Raw genomic sequence first — 15,053 nt, 5'->3', positions numbered from 1 at the left:
CCTCCTAGCGGTGTCCTGCCCCTCTCCTGACTCGGTTTCCCCATCTGCAGCGCGGGGACACCCGCCACCGTTTGAGGCCTGCAGGGGGCTGTGTGGGCAGAGGCAGTGGGAGGAGCAGAGACCCTCCCAGGACTTTCCCAGGGTGCCCGCTCGGCCCTCTGCGCTGTCACTCTGTGGAGCCTTTGTGCAGAAAATTCAAGGTGGCAGGGAGAACAGATCTGCTCTCAGCTTGAATGGGGCTGCGGCAAATGCTGTTGACCCCTGACCCCAGCCCCATAATCCTGGGTTGAGGCCCTCCTGGGAAGGGCCCTGAGCGCTGGGCTGGGGTGCGCCCTGTGCCCTGGGCGCCGAGGGAGGCTTCCGGGTCAGGGTCTCGGGGGCTCCATGGGGCATGGCTGCCCTTTTGCCCACGTGTCTGCTCACCACCCCGCAGAGGCCCACAGGAGGCGCTGGGGGCAGGCAGAGCCCTCGGAAGCCCCTGGGCCCCAGGTGGGGTGGGGCCCTGCCACTAGGCTGGGTGACAACACCGTTGAGCAACTGCTCTGAGCCTCAGGATAGGAAATGCGAGGGAAGTGTGGCCCATGTCAGAGGCCCGCAGTCCTGAGAACATCTGGGTTTAATGGGCGCTGTGCCTCCATGTACCCCTCTGGAGCAGGGACGGCTGCAGGGTACATGGCCTGGTGTGCCCTCTGTGCAGGCCCCAGGAGACCCTTGCCTGGCCCCCCTCCCCTGGGGTCCCCAGGCTCCCACTGGCTTAAAGACAGCTTTCCCAGCTGGGCCTCCCACTGCGGGCAGAGGAGCCCCAGCCACAGGGAGCCGGGGGCCAGGCGTAGGGTGCTGGCAGCTTTGGGTGGGGCCAGACTCCAGCCCCGGCTCTGGCCCTGACCTTGGGCTCCAGTGAAGGAGGGGACGCCCTCTGCTTGCACGGGCCCTGCAGGGCTGGCTGGGGAAGGCCCACAGGGTTCCTGGGTACGTGGTCCAGGAAGAAGGGGGTGAACAGACAAATGGAGGCAGGGAGGGAGGGGTCCCCACTTCTGCCAGCGGCGCAGCCTCAGCCTCTCGCCTTCTGGCTCCTCGGAGGCTGCCTCTGGAAGCTCCCACTTAAGAGTGACCGGTCCTCCAGTGCCGGCCAGGGTGCATTCCCATGCTCGATGCCCCTGCGCTCCCCAGCGGCCGCATGTCTGTTCCAGCCTGCTGAGCTGTTCCCCATGATCAGTTTCAGCTTGGCTCGGTCTCTGCCTCTGCAGCCTGACCCTCTGCGAGGGCTGGGGTTGGGGAGGCGGAGGTGGTGCCTTCCTCACCCTGCCCCTCTGGGGCCTGGGGACCTGCGTTGGGTGACAGGAGGGCTCTGCTCGCTGCCTCGGTTTTCCTGGAGTGGTGGCACAGGGGGTGGAGAGGGGCAGCCTGGGGCTGGCCCTGTTTCCATCCAGCTCTGTGCGTCCTCCGTGTCTGATCCCATGCCGGATGCCAGAGACACAGTGGGGGCCAGAGCAGACGAACAAGGTAGAGTCCATCGGGGATGGGGGCGTAGGGCATCCCTGGCAGGGGATGGGCTGTGCAGAGGCCCTGAGGCAGCAGGGAGCCCCATGCCCTGCGGGTGCTCAGGGAGGCCTGTGTGGCAGGAGTGGGTGAAGAGAGGGGAGCAGTGGCAGTGGGGAAGGTGGGCTATACGTTAACCCACAGCTGACCTTTACTGAGCCCCTGTGATGGGCCAAACATTGACCTACAGGCTTTACCTGCCTTGTCTCCCCCGAACCTTACAACTGCCCTAGAATGATGCCCATTTTACACGTGAGGAAATTGAGGCCGCGGAGAGGAGGTTTACTGAGCGGGCGGCTGGTGGAGCCGGGGTTTGGTCCCAGCTCAGACCTGTCCTGGAGTCCCAAACAAAACAGTGGCGTGGGCCATCCCTTCCTCTGCGCTGGACCCTCGCCACACTCCCAGCCTCCCCAACTTCATTCCTGCAGGCCCGTCCATTTCTGGGGTGAGAAGCGAGGGCATAAAGAGGGTGCCCAGTCCCTGGAGTTCTGTTTGAAGCCATGTGACCAACCGCCTGTGTGATCTTGGGGGTGTGCCCAGCCCTTCCGCGTCTGAGTCCTTGCCTGGGGGTGAGAAGCCCCCCTTGTAGTGCGAGGCTGGGAGACCCTCTTGCAGACCAAAGTGAGCTGGGGAGAGGCATGAGGCTGCGCCCATGGGGCTGTGGGCCCCCCACTCCCTCTCCAGGCCTGCAGGTCTGGGCTCCGGCCACCGCTAGGGGGAGACAGGAGGCCGTGGAGACAGGGTGCGGGGACGCACGCTTGGAAGCTGCGGAGGCTGGGAGCCGGGGAGGCGCGGGCCTGGCTGGGTGGAAGCCTCCCTTGGCGCCCAGGCCTCCTGTCCTAAGCGGGGCCACCTGGACAGCCCTAGAGGGGTGTGAGCAGGGTCACGAGGGGAGGGCCTCCAGGCCCGCGGACCTCGGCCCCCGGCCCCAGACCTGAGGCCGTGCACAGAGGCCAGCCGGGAGCTCCAGGCGGAGTCTGGGCGGCCAGCTCCTGGCACTGCCGGGAGCCTGGCAGCTGGGGAAACTGAGGCTGGGTGCCTGGCCCCTAGGTGGGGCGCTGCTGAGGCTTGGGGGGCTTCTCTGGGTCCTTAGGACACTCCCAAACACAGGCAAGAACTCAGTGACACACGGACAGGCGGGTCTGAGGAGGCAGCATTTCTGCTGGAGCTGAAGCAGGAGGAATATGGGGTGAGGCCAAGCGTCCTGCACAAGGGGACAGCGTTGCTAGGGCCCAGGGGGTGCAGCGCGTCCTGGGACTGGGGGCCAGGCAAGGAGGGCACAGGGACAGGGCCGGCCGTGGAGGAACCGGGCCCTGGGGAGCCATGGTGGGCGGGAGTTGGGGGGGCACGGTGTCACCTAAATCCCGTTTCACTGCCTCCCGGCCTGCGGGTGACCAGCTGCGAGCAGGGGCAGAGGCCAAGCAGGGCCGGGGAGGAGATGGGTGGGGTCCAGGCGGGCCTGGGCAGGGGTACAGCAGGAAGGCTCAGAGACGTGGGTGGGCGGCCTGCATGGGCTCAGGTGCCAGCCGGCTCCCAGGCTGTCCCCTGCCTCCCAGGACCTCAGGACTGGAGCCCCGAGCCTGCCCCACGCCCCTCCCGCCCCGGGCCAGCTCCCCTGCCCCCCGATGAGTGGCTTCTGGCTCAAGCTGTCACGAGACCTGTCTGCCACGAAAGGAAGCCGAGGTGCAGAAGGTCTGGTCACTTGTAGCACGACCGAGGCCCCTTCTGTGCAGCCAGCACATCCGAGGACCCCCTTCGGCGTGACGAGTACATCTGGGGCGCTCTTTCTGTCCTGCGCCACGGAAAGGCCGCATCAGCCTGGAGCCCATTCTTGTTTTCACTGTGGGGAGATGCCCATGAGCCCTGTGGCCAGTCCCCCCCTGCCCAGGGTCTGCCACGAGGACCGAGCAGGCGCGGGGCTCCCGACGGGCCAACGTGCAGCCCCGGGGCCCTTGGAGTCAGATCAGTTTGGGGTGGGGGCCCGGTGCTTTGCGCCGCCTGCTCTGCCCTGGAGCTTCGTCTCCCACCGCTTCTCCCTAAGGGTCAAGGCACCCAGAGCGAGGGGTCAGGCCACTGCCCTCAGGCCAGGTTCTCACCGGCCTCGCCCCGGCCTCGCCCCCACTCTCCCTCCCAAGGGCCCCCTGTTTTGCCTTTGGGACGAACCAGTCTCCCGCCTCGGGGCCTTTGCACAGGCCTTTCCTGTGCCCATGGTCTCCTTGACCAGAGAGCAGTGCCCTCACCAGCCTCACACCTGGCCAGGTGCATCCCCCCCACCTGCTGACACCATCTTTATTTTCAGCTCAACAGTATTCGTTACAAATGCTTTGTGCTCCACGGGTGAGCGAAACAGTCTCTTCCCTCCGGGAAGTCACGACCAAGCAGGGGGGACACGCGTGTTGAACAGCTTGCGGTGAATCTGTCCTTGTCCTGAAGAGCCAGTGTATCTTGTTTTTAATTCACATACCATGAGTTCACCCATTCAGAGTGTGTGGTTCAGTGGCATATGGGACATTCACAGAGCTGTGCATCCACTACCGTTGTCCAGTTCCAGAACGTTCCATCCCCCAAAGCAGCCTGTACCTGGGAGCACAGCCCCACCCCTCGGCTCCCACCAGCCCACGACCTGTCTGAGGCTCCGCCTGCTGGGGACGCGTCCCAGAAGCAGGGTCAGCCGTGTGGCCTGCGTGTCTGGCGTCTCACGGAGCATGTGTTCAGGGCCCGTCCACGTGGAGCGCATGGCTGCAGGGGGCTCCCCTTGTGCGTGGCCCTCCCCGCCGCCCTCACCCTGTCCTTTCCTCTGCATGGGTCGGGGTCCTGATGAGATTCACACCCAGGCATCATGCGTAGGCAGTGGGTCTGGCCCTTCCTCCCTTGGGGCCAGCACCCCTGCCGGGCGGCGGGTCCCAGCCTCGCCCTGGGCCGGCCCCATTAACTGCCCCGCGCTCCCTCCTTCCCAGGGCAACAGGACGACTTTCCAAAGCCGAAAACAGGGGCCTGACCGCCCCCTGCCCAGATCCTCATGTGGCTCCCGTGGCCCTCAGGGCTAACCCGAATTCGGGGGCACGCAGATGTCCCTTCTGGCCACATGGAGAGGCCGGAAGACCTCAAGGGGGCCCTGGGTTGGCGAGGAAGGGCGGGGGCTCCCTTCCACCAGGAGTAGGGGCCAGTAAGGGCCAGTGACATCGCAATGGGGTGGCCCCCTTCTTCTGGGTTAGGAAACTTAGTTTGGGGGTTAAGGTGCAAGTCGGGGAGCCAGAAAGCTGCGTTCTTGGCTGCACGAGGCCCTGTCAGCCGGACCCCCAGGCACCCGGCCTCGCTGCGGGGCCTGCCCGCCTGCTCGGAAGGGAAGGACCCCGCCGCGGCCTCCTGCTGGTGGGGAGCTGGGGAGGGCGGGGTCGTCAGAGTCGCCAGCCTAAGGAGGGTCCCCAGGGACCCCTGCCCAGCCGGGTCGGGAATAAAGGCCGCCGCCCCTTCCATGCGCCGTTTCCCCGCCTGCCACTGTAATAGGATCGGCGCGTTTGAAGTTAATAGGAAACGAGGAGGCTCCCACGCAGAGAATGCAGGGCGAAGGGCTCCGGGGGCCTCCGTGAGCTGGGCTGGCCGAGATCAAAGCACTGTGAAATCCACGGTGTCACCAGTGCCCCGCAGCCGTGACAGGCCCCCTCACTTGAAGGGAAGGGGGAAAATCCCCCAACGGCTCTGTGCGTGCACGGGACACACGCGTGTGTGCGTGCAGTGCTGGAGGCCCCCGGTGCCATGTGAGCACCTGCAGCCCCCGGATGCCAGGTGCTTTTAGAGGAGGCCGTTTGTCTCCGGGGCAGGGAGCTCCATCCACGAGACACGACACTCACCGCCTCACAAATGGTTGGACTTCCAAAGTCAGGCAGGAGAGGTGACCCAGGGCAGGAGGGACTGTGACGTGTGCAAATGACTTTATTGAGATACTCATATATCTTAGCATCCATTCACTCACACTGGACAACTGCCTTTGAATATTCATATTCAGTTATGTATCCATCAACCCAGCGGGTTCTACAACCTTTTCATCCTCCTCAAAGCCGCCCAGTCCCCAAGAGCAGTCCCCGCACCCCCACCCCAGCCCCTGGCGCCCATGAGCCCACGTCTGTCTGTGGCTTCGCCTGTTGGGGGACGTGTCCCAGAAATGGGGTCACACGCCTTGTGGCTTTGTGTGTCTGGCGTCTCAGTGAGCGCCATGCGTTCAGGGTCCGTCCACATGTGGTGCGTGGCCGGGCTCTGCTCCTGTTCATGGCCGCGTGCTGCCCCGTGTGTGGGTGAACACATGTGGGTGTCTGTTCACCCACTGGTGGGCACCTGGGTCCGGTGCTTATGAAGTGGTACTATTCCTAAAAACCTTTGACCTGTCTCTTGTCTTGGGCATTAGACCCTTGCAGTGGGTCAGGGCCCAGCAAGGCCAAAAGCAAGCCCATGGGGTGCTGGGGGTACCAGGGCAAAGCTCCATGTGGGCTCAGCGTGCCCAGGCAGGCCATGCTCCCCCACGACCCCCGTGTCTCCTGGGGCCAGAGAGAGGGGAGCAGTCCCCAGGGCATTCCCCTTGCAGGGCAGGCCAGCCCCTACCCGTGAGCCAGTCTGGAGGGTGGCCTGGGAGCATGGAGAGGGGGTCCCTGTCTGTGCCCTCCGGTTTTCTGCCCAGACCCCCAGGAGGGTGGCTTTCCTCCTGTGGCCCCACGTCAGACAGGTGGTACCAGCAAAGCGATGTCCCACCTGTCCCCACTTTGGGGGACGGGGGAAGGCCGGGTGGGGGGCAGGCTGGGTGGGGGCCCCAGCCTGGGGAGTTGGACAGCCCCCTTGCCCACCAGCAGGGGGTGGCAGAGACAGGTGGTGGGTGTGGGGTCCCTCCCTGGAAGCAGCCCTTCTCTGCCCCAGGGAGGTGGTGTCTGGGGGCCGCCTGACCCTTCCCGGGCCACAGTGACCCGAGTCCCTTCCATTTCATGGGGGCAGGGGGTGCAGAACAGAAGGGCCTCAGGTCACTGTGGCCCAGGAAGGGTCAGGTGTCTCCCCCTCACACCTGCCCACCCAAGTGGGTCCTTGTCCTTTTCCTGAAGATCTCAGATGGGAAAGGACCAGAGAGGCCCGGGGAGGCCAGGGGTCATGCAGTGGGTGGGAGACAGACACAGAGGTGGAGGTGGGGGCAGCAGGCCCGGGCCCTGTGCAGGCCAGCGGCCTCAGCCGGCTTTCCTAGCCTTCCTGAGCCCTCCGCCCCAAACCCAAGGCCTGGGGTTCTGCTCTGGGCCTTGGGTGCCCACCTGACTCCTTGGCATCTAGGGTCAGGGCGAGCAGAGGCTGCCAGTGGGGACTCCCGGGACCACGTCACATCCCGTTCCCCACCAGTGGGCACCTGCCGTGTGTCTGGTGGGGCTGCTGGACTCAGGAAGAGGCCAAGGCACCCTTGGTCTCTGCCTGGCCTGGCTTTAGCGCTCAGAGAGGGGCCCTCTTAATGCCAGGCCACAGTATTTCAGACGGGGAGCCCCAGGCCTGCCCTTGGGGTGCTCACAGCACCTTCCTGGGTCCCAGAGGTGCGGAGGAGGGCCGGGGGCCTCCGTGCAGGGGATGGAGAGGGAAGGACCCTGGCCCACGGACGTGCTGTCCCCCAGATAGATGTGCCTAACTCCTAACCCCCGAAACGGGGCGCTGTTTGGGGCCCTGCCGATGCGATCGTTAGGATGAGGTCATTAGGGTGCTATCACCATATGTAATACTTGTGCATTTATTGAGCACTGGCTGTGTGTTCTGGGTGCTGAGGGGCAGGGGCAGCAGCAAGAGGAACTAGTCCTCTGGCCTCAGTTTACCCCTCTGGACATGGGGGTAACTGGGTGGTTAGGGGTCCAGGGAGTTCGTATTTGAAAAGTGCCTGGCACAGTGTGTGGAACAGAATCAGCAGAAATGAAATGGAAAAGGGGACATCAGACAGAAACAAAGAGAGCTGGCGTCCGTCCTCAGGGAGCTCGGTCGCTGGGAAGAGCTGTCCGTCTCTCTGTCTCCGTCTCAGCAAGCCTGGAGGGAAGGGACGGAGGGCTTCCCGGAGGAGGTGCCACTCCAGCAGAGGCCTGAAGGGAGAGATGACCTTCTGGTGACAACAAGCTCCCAGGCAGCAGGGAGGGCAGTGCCACAGCCTGAGGCCGGGTGTGTTTGCTGGGTCCTGGGCGTTGGCCCTGCGGGAGTGTGGTTTTCCTCCCAAGGGCACTGGGGAGCCACAGCCGAGTTTAGGGCAGGGGAGGGACATGATCAGACACGGTGCCCCTCAGGAGGGCCAGGCAGGGTGGGCTGCCCGGCGGCGGGGAGAGGAGCTCAGGGCAGAAATCCTGCCAAAGGGAGCTCAGGAAAATCCCTTCTGGCCTCTGTTCCTCTCTTCCTTTCACTGGTCAGGAGTGGAGGTGAGGGCTCAGAGGGCGCTGCTGTGCCCGGCCGGGTGTCGAGGGTCCTGGCGCCTGCAGCCACCTATCAGCGGGCACGAGTCCAGCTGAGCCGGCGTCTTCTTCCCAACAAACACCTGATCTGACCCTGGAGGGGGACCCCCCGGGGCCAGTGAGGACCTTGGGCCTGCACAGGTGTCCAGCTGTGGACGGCCAGCCTGCCACACCTGCCTGCATGCAGACGGGGACATGGAGGCTGGGGCACCGATCTTCCCCCGACGGAGCTGTGAGGCCCTATCTGCTGATTCCCAGGCCCTCCCACCTGGGGTCATACATTTCTAACCCCTCCTGTCTGGCTGCTCTTCCTGCCCTAAGTTGAGGAAGGGCCCCTCCGCAGGATTGAAATTCTCAGGCCGTGTGCGCAGGGCAGAGAAATCCATAATGCATTGTTTAGACAGATGCCTTTAAACCACTCCGCAGCAGGGGGGACGGCGGGGAGGGGGCTGCACTGGGAAGGTCACCCTTTTTTCTGCACAAAGGTCAGCCGCAGACCGTTGTCAAGGCAACGGCGGGCTTAAAGATGGAGGCTTAAGGAGAACAGACGATTCCCTGCCCCGAGGTGGGCCCGCTGCAGGCTCCAGGGCTCCGAGGCTGGGGGCTGGGGGCTGCAGTGGAGAGAGGCAGGGGGCCCTGGGAGGAATGTGGGGGTCTGGGCAGGTCTGGGGCTCTGCTGAGACCACCGCGTGCCTCAGTGTTCTTGGCTGTGCAATGGAAACAGTGTCCATGCCCAGGTGGGAACATGGGGAAGTCCAGGCCCTCCGGGTGTTGGGACTGAGAGGTCGGGGCTTGGCCGGAGCTCAGGATCCTGTGGCCCACCGGGTGGTGCTCCACACGCACGAGTTGGGGCCCGGAGAGGGCAGGGTCCCCTGGCGTCCTTCCCAGAGCCCAGGGCAGGGACCCTGTGGTCCTGCTGGGTCTGAACCAGACCTGAGGCTCAGATCTGAGACCATCCTGGCCAGCCGGGGGCTGGATGCAAGCTGGCCTGGCTTTGGGGACCAGTGGCCTTTGATGACACTGCGCTTCGGCTGTTGTGTGACAGTGGCATTGTCTGTGCAGACCCTTTCCCCGGAGGGGACGCTGAACGCTGGTTGGTCTTCACAGGAGGCTGTGGTCTCCGGTGACCATCTTAGTGAGCGGCGGGCACACCTTACCTTTCACCGCAGAGAATGGAATTAGGAAGGTGACATTTTCATTGAGATGCAGTTCACACAACATAAAATTAACCATTTTGCAGCATGCAGGTCAGTGGCATTTAGGGCATTCACAGAGCGTGTGATCACCACCTCCCTCTAATTCCAGAATGTTCCATTGCCCCAAAGCTGCCCATCCCAGTGAGCAGCCATTCCCCAGCCCCTCCCCAGTCCCCTGACACCGCGAGCCCACGTTCTGTCTGGGGATCCGCCTATTGTGGACGTGCCACAGAAATGGGGTCCACACTGTGTGGCCTCATGTGTCAGGCGTCTCACTGAGTGCCGTGGGTTCACGTCACACACTCCTTCTCGTGGCTGACGTTCCAGGGTGTGGATGGACATGTTTTGTCCAGCCACTCCTCCGCTGAGGGACACCTGGCTGTCCGTCATGCTGCTGTGAGCCCACATGTGTATCTCTTTGTGTCCCCAGTTTCAAGGCTTGTGGGTAGGTACCCAGAAGGGAGACTACTGCCTCACATGGAAATCCTGGGTAACCTTGGTGGGTCTGGGGGCCCATCAGACTGTCCTGCATGGCGGCTGCCCCGTTTCCCTTCCCAGCACCCTTGCACAAGGCTCCAGTCCCTGCCCAGCTGGCCTCGCTGCTGTGACATTGTTGAAGAGACCCTACATGTGGTCACTGAGCTGTTTTAATAATTAGGGCAGGCCTGGGCCCCGGCCCACAGTGGGGATCTCCCCCTGCAGGAGAGCCTGCTTGGGGAGATGCCTGCAGGGGGCTGCAGGGGGGTGTTTTGCAGGGCACCTCCCGCATGTTGCAGCAGCTTGGTGTGCGCCTGGCCTGGTGGTCCTGCGGCACTGGGCACCCAGCTCTGTCCTGGGTGACTAAGTGTGTGAGAATCCTGGAGCTGCCGTAAGCAAATGACCACACGTGGGCTGGCTTCCAACAAGAGAAATGTATTCTTTCACAGTTCTGGAGCCCAGAAGCCCAAAATCGAGATGTGGGATGGGCACACTTCCTCTGGAGGCCCCAGAGGAGGGTGCTTCCTGCCTCCTGCAGCTTCTGGGGTCTGTTGGCGATCCTCGGCATCTTTTGGTTTGTAGTTGCGTCACCCTGATCTCTGCTGCATCATCATGTGGCCTTTCCCTGTGCATCTGTCCAATGTCCCTCTTCTTACAGGGACACCAGCCATTGGATTTAGGGCCACCCCGCTCCAACTTGACCTCATCTTAACTACATCTGCAAAGACCTGATTTCCAGATAAGGTCTCCTTCCCAGGTTCTGGGGGTTGGAAACAGGCCTGTTTTTTTGGGGGTGGATACAATCAAAACCACAACACCGAGGGATGAGAAAGCCCACCTTCCAGAGATGAGAAATAACTCGTGTATGTGCCATTGGGGAAAAAAATATCAAGCAGATTCTTATATGACAATAACTTCCGGCCAGACGTATCGGGGGAGACGCGACAGCTAAATGCAACGTGAGATCCCAGATGGGGTCCAGGAACAGGAAGGAGACGCCAGCGGGAAAACGGGTGAAGGCGGACAAAGGCCGCAGCTTCTGTGATGTCCGTGATGGTGACGCGCCCGTGTGTGCTTCTGGGCGTCAGGCTGATGGGCCGAGCGTCTGGGGCCCCAGGGTGCAAGCTTTGCAACTGTTCCGTAAAATCTCAAGTTATTCCCAAATGAAACGTTCACTTCAAAAATACGTCCTGGGGTTATGCACAGGGCTGTAAAGTCCTGGAAGGAATTCCAGATAAATGGTTTTTCGAAATCTCGGGGTGAGGGAATCCTTTCTTAACATGCTCTAAAAGCCAGAAGCCATAAAGGAAAAAACCTTCTGAGATTTGGCCACTGAAAAGTTTTAAAGCTGGCTAGGGTGCACGATTAATATTCTTAATCAAAACCACCTCCCACAAAGACAGGTAGCCCCGTAGAAAAATGAGCCGAGTCTGTGAAATGCAGTCCCTATGGGAAAAAAACGCAATGACCCGGAGGTGACATTCAGCGCCTATACCGAAGAATTCACCCGAAAGGAGATGCCTTATTGTTTTTTTGGAGGGGGCCTGTGTGACTGATATGTATGTCAACTGGTATAATGTATACATAGTCTTCATATATGGCATTTATAAGATAGAGGTTAAACACTTCACTTTTTACCAATGGTCTGTATCATCGTTTTAAAAGTTTGACATTCTGCTAAGCGGAACAAGTCAGAGGACACGAGGACACGTACGGCGTGATTGCGCCTCTGTTGCATCTAAAACGAGAATGGAGCCCACGGGTGCGGACAGACTGGGAGGGGAAGTGGGAAGAAGCGGGTCAGGGTGCCAGCTTCCAGTCACAAGGCAAACCGCCGTGAGGCACAGCCCCAGCCCGTCCGGTGTTTGGAAGTTGCTAGCGGAGCAGACCAGAGAGCCTCTCATCACAGGAAACAGCGTTTTGCAACAACATGTGGTGGCAGGTGTCAAGGAGCCGTGCTGGGGTGATCCTTCCCCAGCACACACAGATACTGAAGCATTACTTGCACACCCGAAGGGAACCCGATGTCATAAGTCAATTATATCTTGATTTACAAACAAACAAAAAAAGGAAACATGAAAAAGTTGAAGGGCCCTGGAGGGTGTGAGGCCACATCTACCCAGCATGAGCGTGTGTGAGTGTGTGCACATGTGCATGTGCGTGTGTGTGTGTGCATGCACACGTGTGTGCATCCTCGGCCCACTGACTCCACTTCTGCAAATGAAATGCCCCAGAGCTCCGTGTGCCCCGCCAGCAGCCAGCACGGCCTGCTTGCTCACCTCCCGGTAGCTGGGGGAAACGCTTCCTGAGGGGGGTCCTGAGAAGCCGCTGTGAGTGAGAATGCACGTCTATATCTGGAGAAGAGAGACACTCTCCTCCGAGCACCGGGGAGGAAGCGGCTCACCCAACAGCATGTAAAACAGGGAGGATGCCACCTGGCAATCGCCGCCTTGACCCAGGCCTTCGCCCCAGAGAAGTGAACCTCTTCCCCCTCAGGGCCGCAGCCATATTTGCAGTGGTTCCCAAAGATGTCCGTCGGCTAGTCTGGCTAAACTGACCGCTGTGTGCACACCTTGGAGTATTACTCAGCAAGAGAAAAGAAAACCAGTGGGACTGCGGGTGAATGGGATACATCCTGGGGGGCGCACTGCACGTTCTTATGAGGACAGACTGGGAGCCGTGGGCCTGGGCCACAGGCGGCCGTGGGCTGTGGGACTTACCGGGGCAGCTCCTTGTGCTGACGAGATGCACTCTATTCCGGTGGGGCACTGGGCACACGGATCGACATGTGGCTTGACAGCTTGGCCGCCCCCCCCACACATACACGCCGTGTCAGCCTCAGGGTGTGGCCACCAAGGGAAGCCAGCCAGTGGACAGGGTGTCTCTGTACAGCTTTCGCAAGTTCCTGCGAGTCTATTGCTATTTCCAAATAAGAAGTTTAAAAAAAAAAGCAGCCGAGAAGATATGACCCCATTTGTGGGAAGGCACAGAGATTCCTGGTGGTACGGCCACGGGATGCTGACCCCAGTCCACTCTGGGGGAGGGTCCCTCGGTGTCTTTTCCTTTCTCCTTTGTCCATTTTCTGAATTAAAAAAAAATTTCTCCGAGGATGTGGTTTTACAGTAGGAGGAAAGCAGTCCTTAACTTCCAGGAGGCATGTGTGTGTCTTCAGCACCGAGTGACTGAATGCTGGCTGTCAGTATCTGTCGGCCCCCGGACCCAACAGTCTGTGATCTTACGTTTGTCACCGTCTCCCAGAGCGGGGTCACCGAAGGGCAGCGCTAACCCCTGCGCCAACAGGGAATTAGTGTCAGAGCCGGGCCGGGCATGGGGCCGGCTCCCGGACACCTGCCCCCTTTCCTCCCCTCCCCGTGCGGACCGCCGGGTCTCTCCACGCCCGGCACAGAACACCCGTTCTCTTGAGAATAGGACACCGGCATCGCGGAAAACCTGAGGCGTGGACAAGCCCACCCAGTCTGCAGAATTCCACCCCTGCAGGTCTGCACCCAGAGCCACACCAGCCCTGAGCTCGGCCCTTCCGCCGGGTCCCCACCGCGTCTGTCTTTTCCTCTCATGAACAGCGATGTTTTGCCGCCTGTTCATCACTGAACAGGGTTTAACAGGACCTTTCCTGGGAGATTGCTCTTCTGGGACAGATTTCTGCCGGCTGCACTTCCCCTTCTAGCCGGGGCCGTGGTGGGGATGCTCGTGGGGCAACGTCCCCGGGCGGGCTGTGGACAGACTTCGCCTAACGGCCCTTCAGGAGGGTGCCAGCGTCGGACCAGGGAGCCCCGCACGGGGCGAGGCCGGGCCTCCTTGTCATCACCCTGGCTGGTAGAGGCCCGAGGGTAGGCTTTGACTCTTGGGGGGCTCTCAGCAGATCTAGTTCTCTCCCTGGGGTATTTCTAGCTGTTGGTGTTGGATCTGTGGCCGGCTGCCTTGTCTCTGGGCTGTTCTGTCTTTTATCTGGGGTCTTCGTGTCCTTTGTGTGGGCCTGGTTTGCTCCCGTCCGGCTGGGACAAAGAGACTGAGGCGTGGCGGTTTTGCTCCGGGTTTGGGGGGGTTTGGGGGTGTGGGAGGCCATGCGGCTCACGTTTGGCCCCGAGGTCCCTTGGGGCCGTGCCCTCCTTCTCCATGGCCCTGGGATCGCCTGAGACCTGTGGGGTGGCGATGGCCCATCCCCTGCCCCGGAAGGGAGCCACCTGCCCCCTGCTCTTTCAGGTGGGAGACCTTGTGTCTCGATCTGGGTGTTTTCTCTTCGGTGCTGAGCAAAAGGCCCTTTCCTTTTGCCCTTCTGAAAACGTTCCCTTGCACACTGTATTGAATTCTCCAAAAAACGAAATGAAATGATGCAAAGCCGTCTACCATCAACCCAGAGAAGCAAGCAGAGCTTTTCCCACCGGGCGCTGAAGGAGGCCTGGCATGCGCCCCGGGATGAGGCCCTTGTGGGGTGAGGGGGCTGAAGTCAGGGCCGGCTGGTGGGGGACAAGGGGCGAGGCCTGGGCTCCACAGCCTGAGGTGCCCTCGGCCCAGCTCCGACCCTGTCCCAGCTCCGTGCCCAGGGGTGCCTTTTTTGAAAAAAGCTGCACTGACTTCCCGCGGGGTTGTGGGGTCCGAGGGTGGGTGAGAGCTAGGGAGGGGCAGCCAGGGCACAGTGGGCTGGTGGAAACGTCCTAAGGGTTCGTTCTCCCAAAATTGGATGGACACGGCTGCAGAAAGCCGCAGCCTCTGATGTGGCTGGGCGTCCGGTGCACAATGCCGGCTGTCGCCCCACGTTTTCCGCTGTCCCCGCCAGTTGTCGCTGACCCTGGGGCTTCTGTGGAACCCTGGGGCTGAGGGGGCTTCCAGGAAGGCTGTCTTTGTCCCTGTTTTGTGTCTCCCTTTGGAGAAACAATAGGGGACACCTTCCTTTCTACCCTCTGAACAAGGCCGGGTGACAGCTCTTGGCCGACAGCGGTCACAGTCAGACCCTTGTGCGTCCGGACACTTGAGGGCTCTCTGGGGAGAGTGGGGGATGGGAGGGCCGGCTCCGTCCCATTTCAGGCTCTGTGGGTACCAGCTGTCCTCTTTCCCAGCAGAATCCTGACCCTGATTGGCATCTATTTCCCCACGGGGCTCCCTCAATGCCATGACTTAGGACACGGCAGGCATTGGCCAGCTGGGAGGGGCTAGCTCAGGGGATGGTCTCGGGCAGAGGGGCTGGGGGGGAACACCACCAAATATCCGACAGCCAGGAATTGGGCTGTCCGATGGGTGACCCACTGGGAACAGGTCTCTGGAACCTACTGCCCAGCTCAGGGCCAGCCCCTGGGAGCCGCGTGATGCAAAATTACAGATTGCACAGCGTTCGGTCAACTTGAAAACATCATTGACGAGAAATAAGGGGGATGCAACT

General features: G+C 61.5%; 1 long non-coding RNA gene across 1 annotated transcript; it reads right to left on the bottom strand.

The window, feature by feature from the left end:
• Window positions 1-10,073: 10,073 nt before the first annotated feature.
• On the bottom strand, window positions 10,074-12,936 carry LOC140845348 (uncharacterized). The gene is made up of 2 exons (XR_012124132.1): window positions 12,379-12,936; window positions 10,074-10,876 (listed from the first exon to the last, which is right to left on the bottom strand). It is a non-coding gene; the product is annotated as an uncharacterized lncRNA (long non-coding RNA).
• Window positions 12,937-15,053: the final 2,117 nt, after the last annotated feature.

This window comes from Manis javanica, chromosome 13 (genome assembly GCF_040802235.1).
Source record: "Manis javanica isolate MJ-LG chromosome 13, MJ_LKY, whole genome shotgun sequence".
Lineage (NCBI taxonomy): Eukaryota > Metazoa > Chordata > Mammalia > Pholidota > Manidae > Manis > Manis javanica.
Note: the sequence above shows the minus strand (reverse complement) of the source record. Positions and strands in the feature narration are given on the sequence as shown.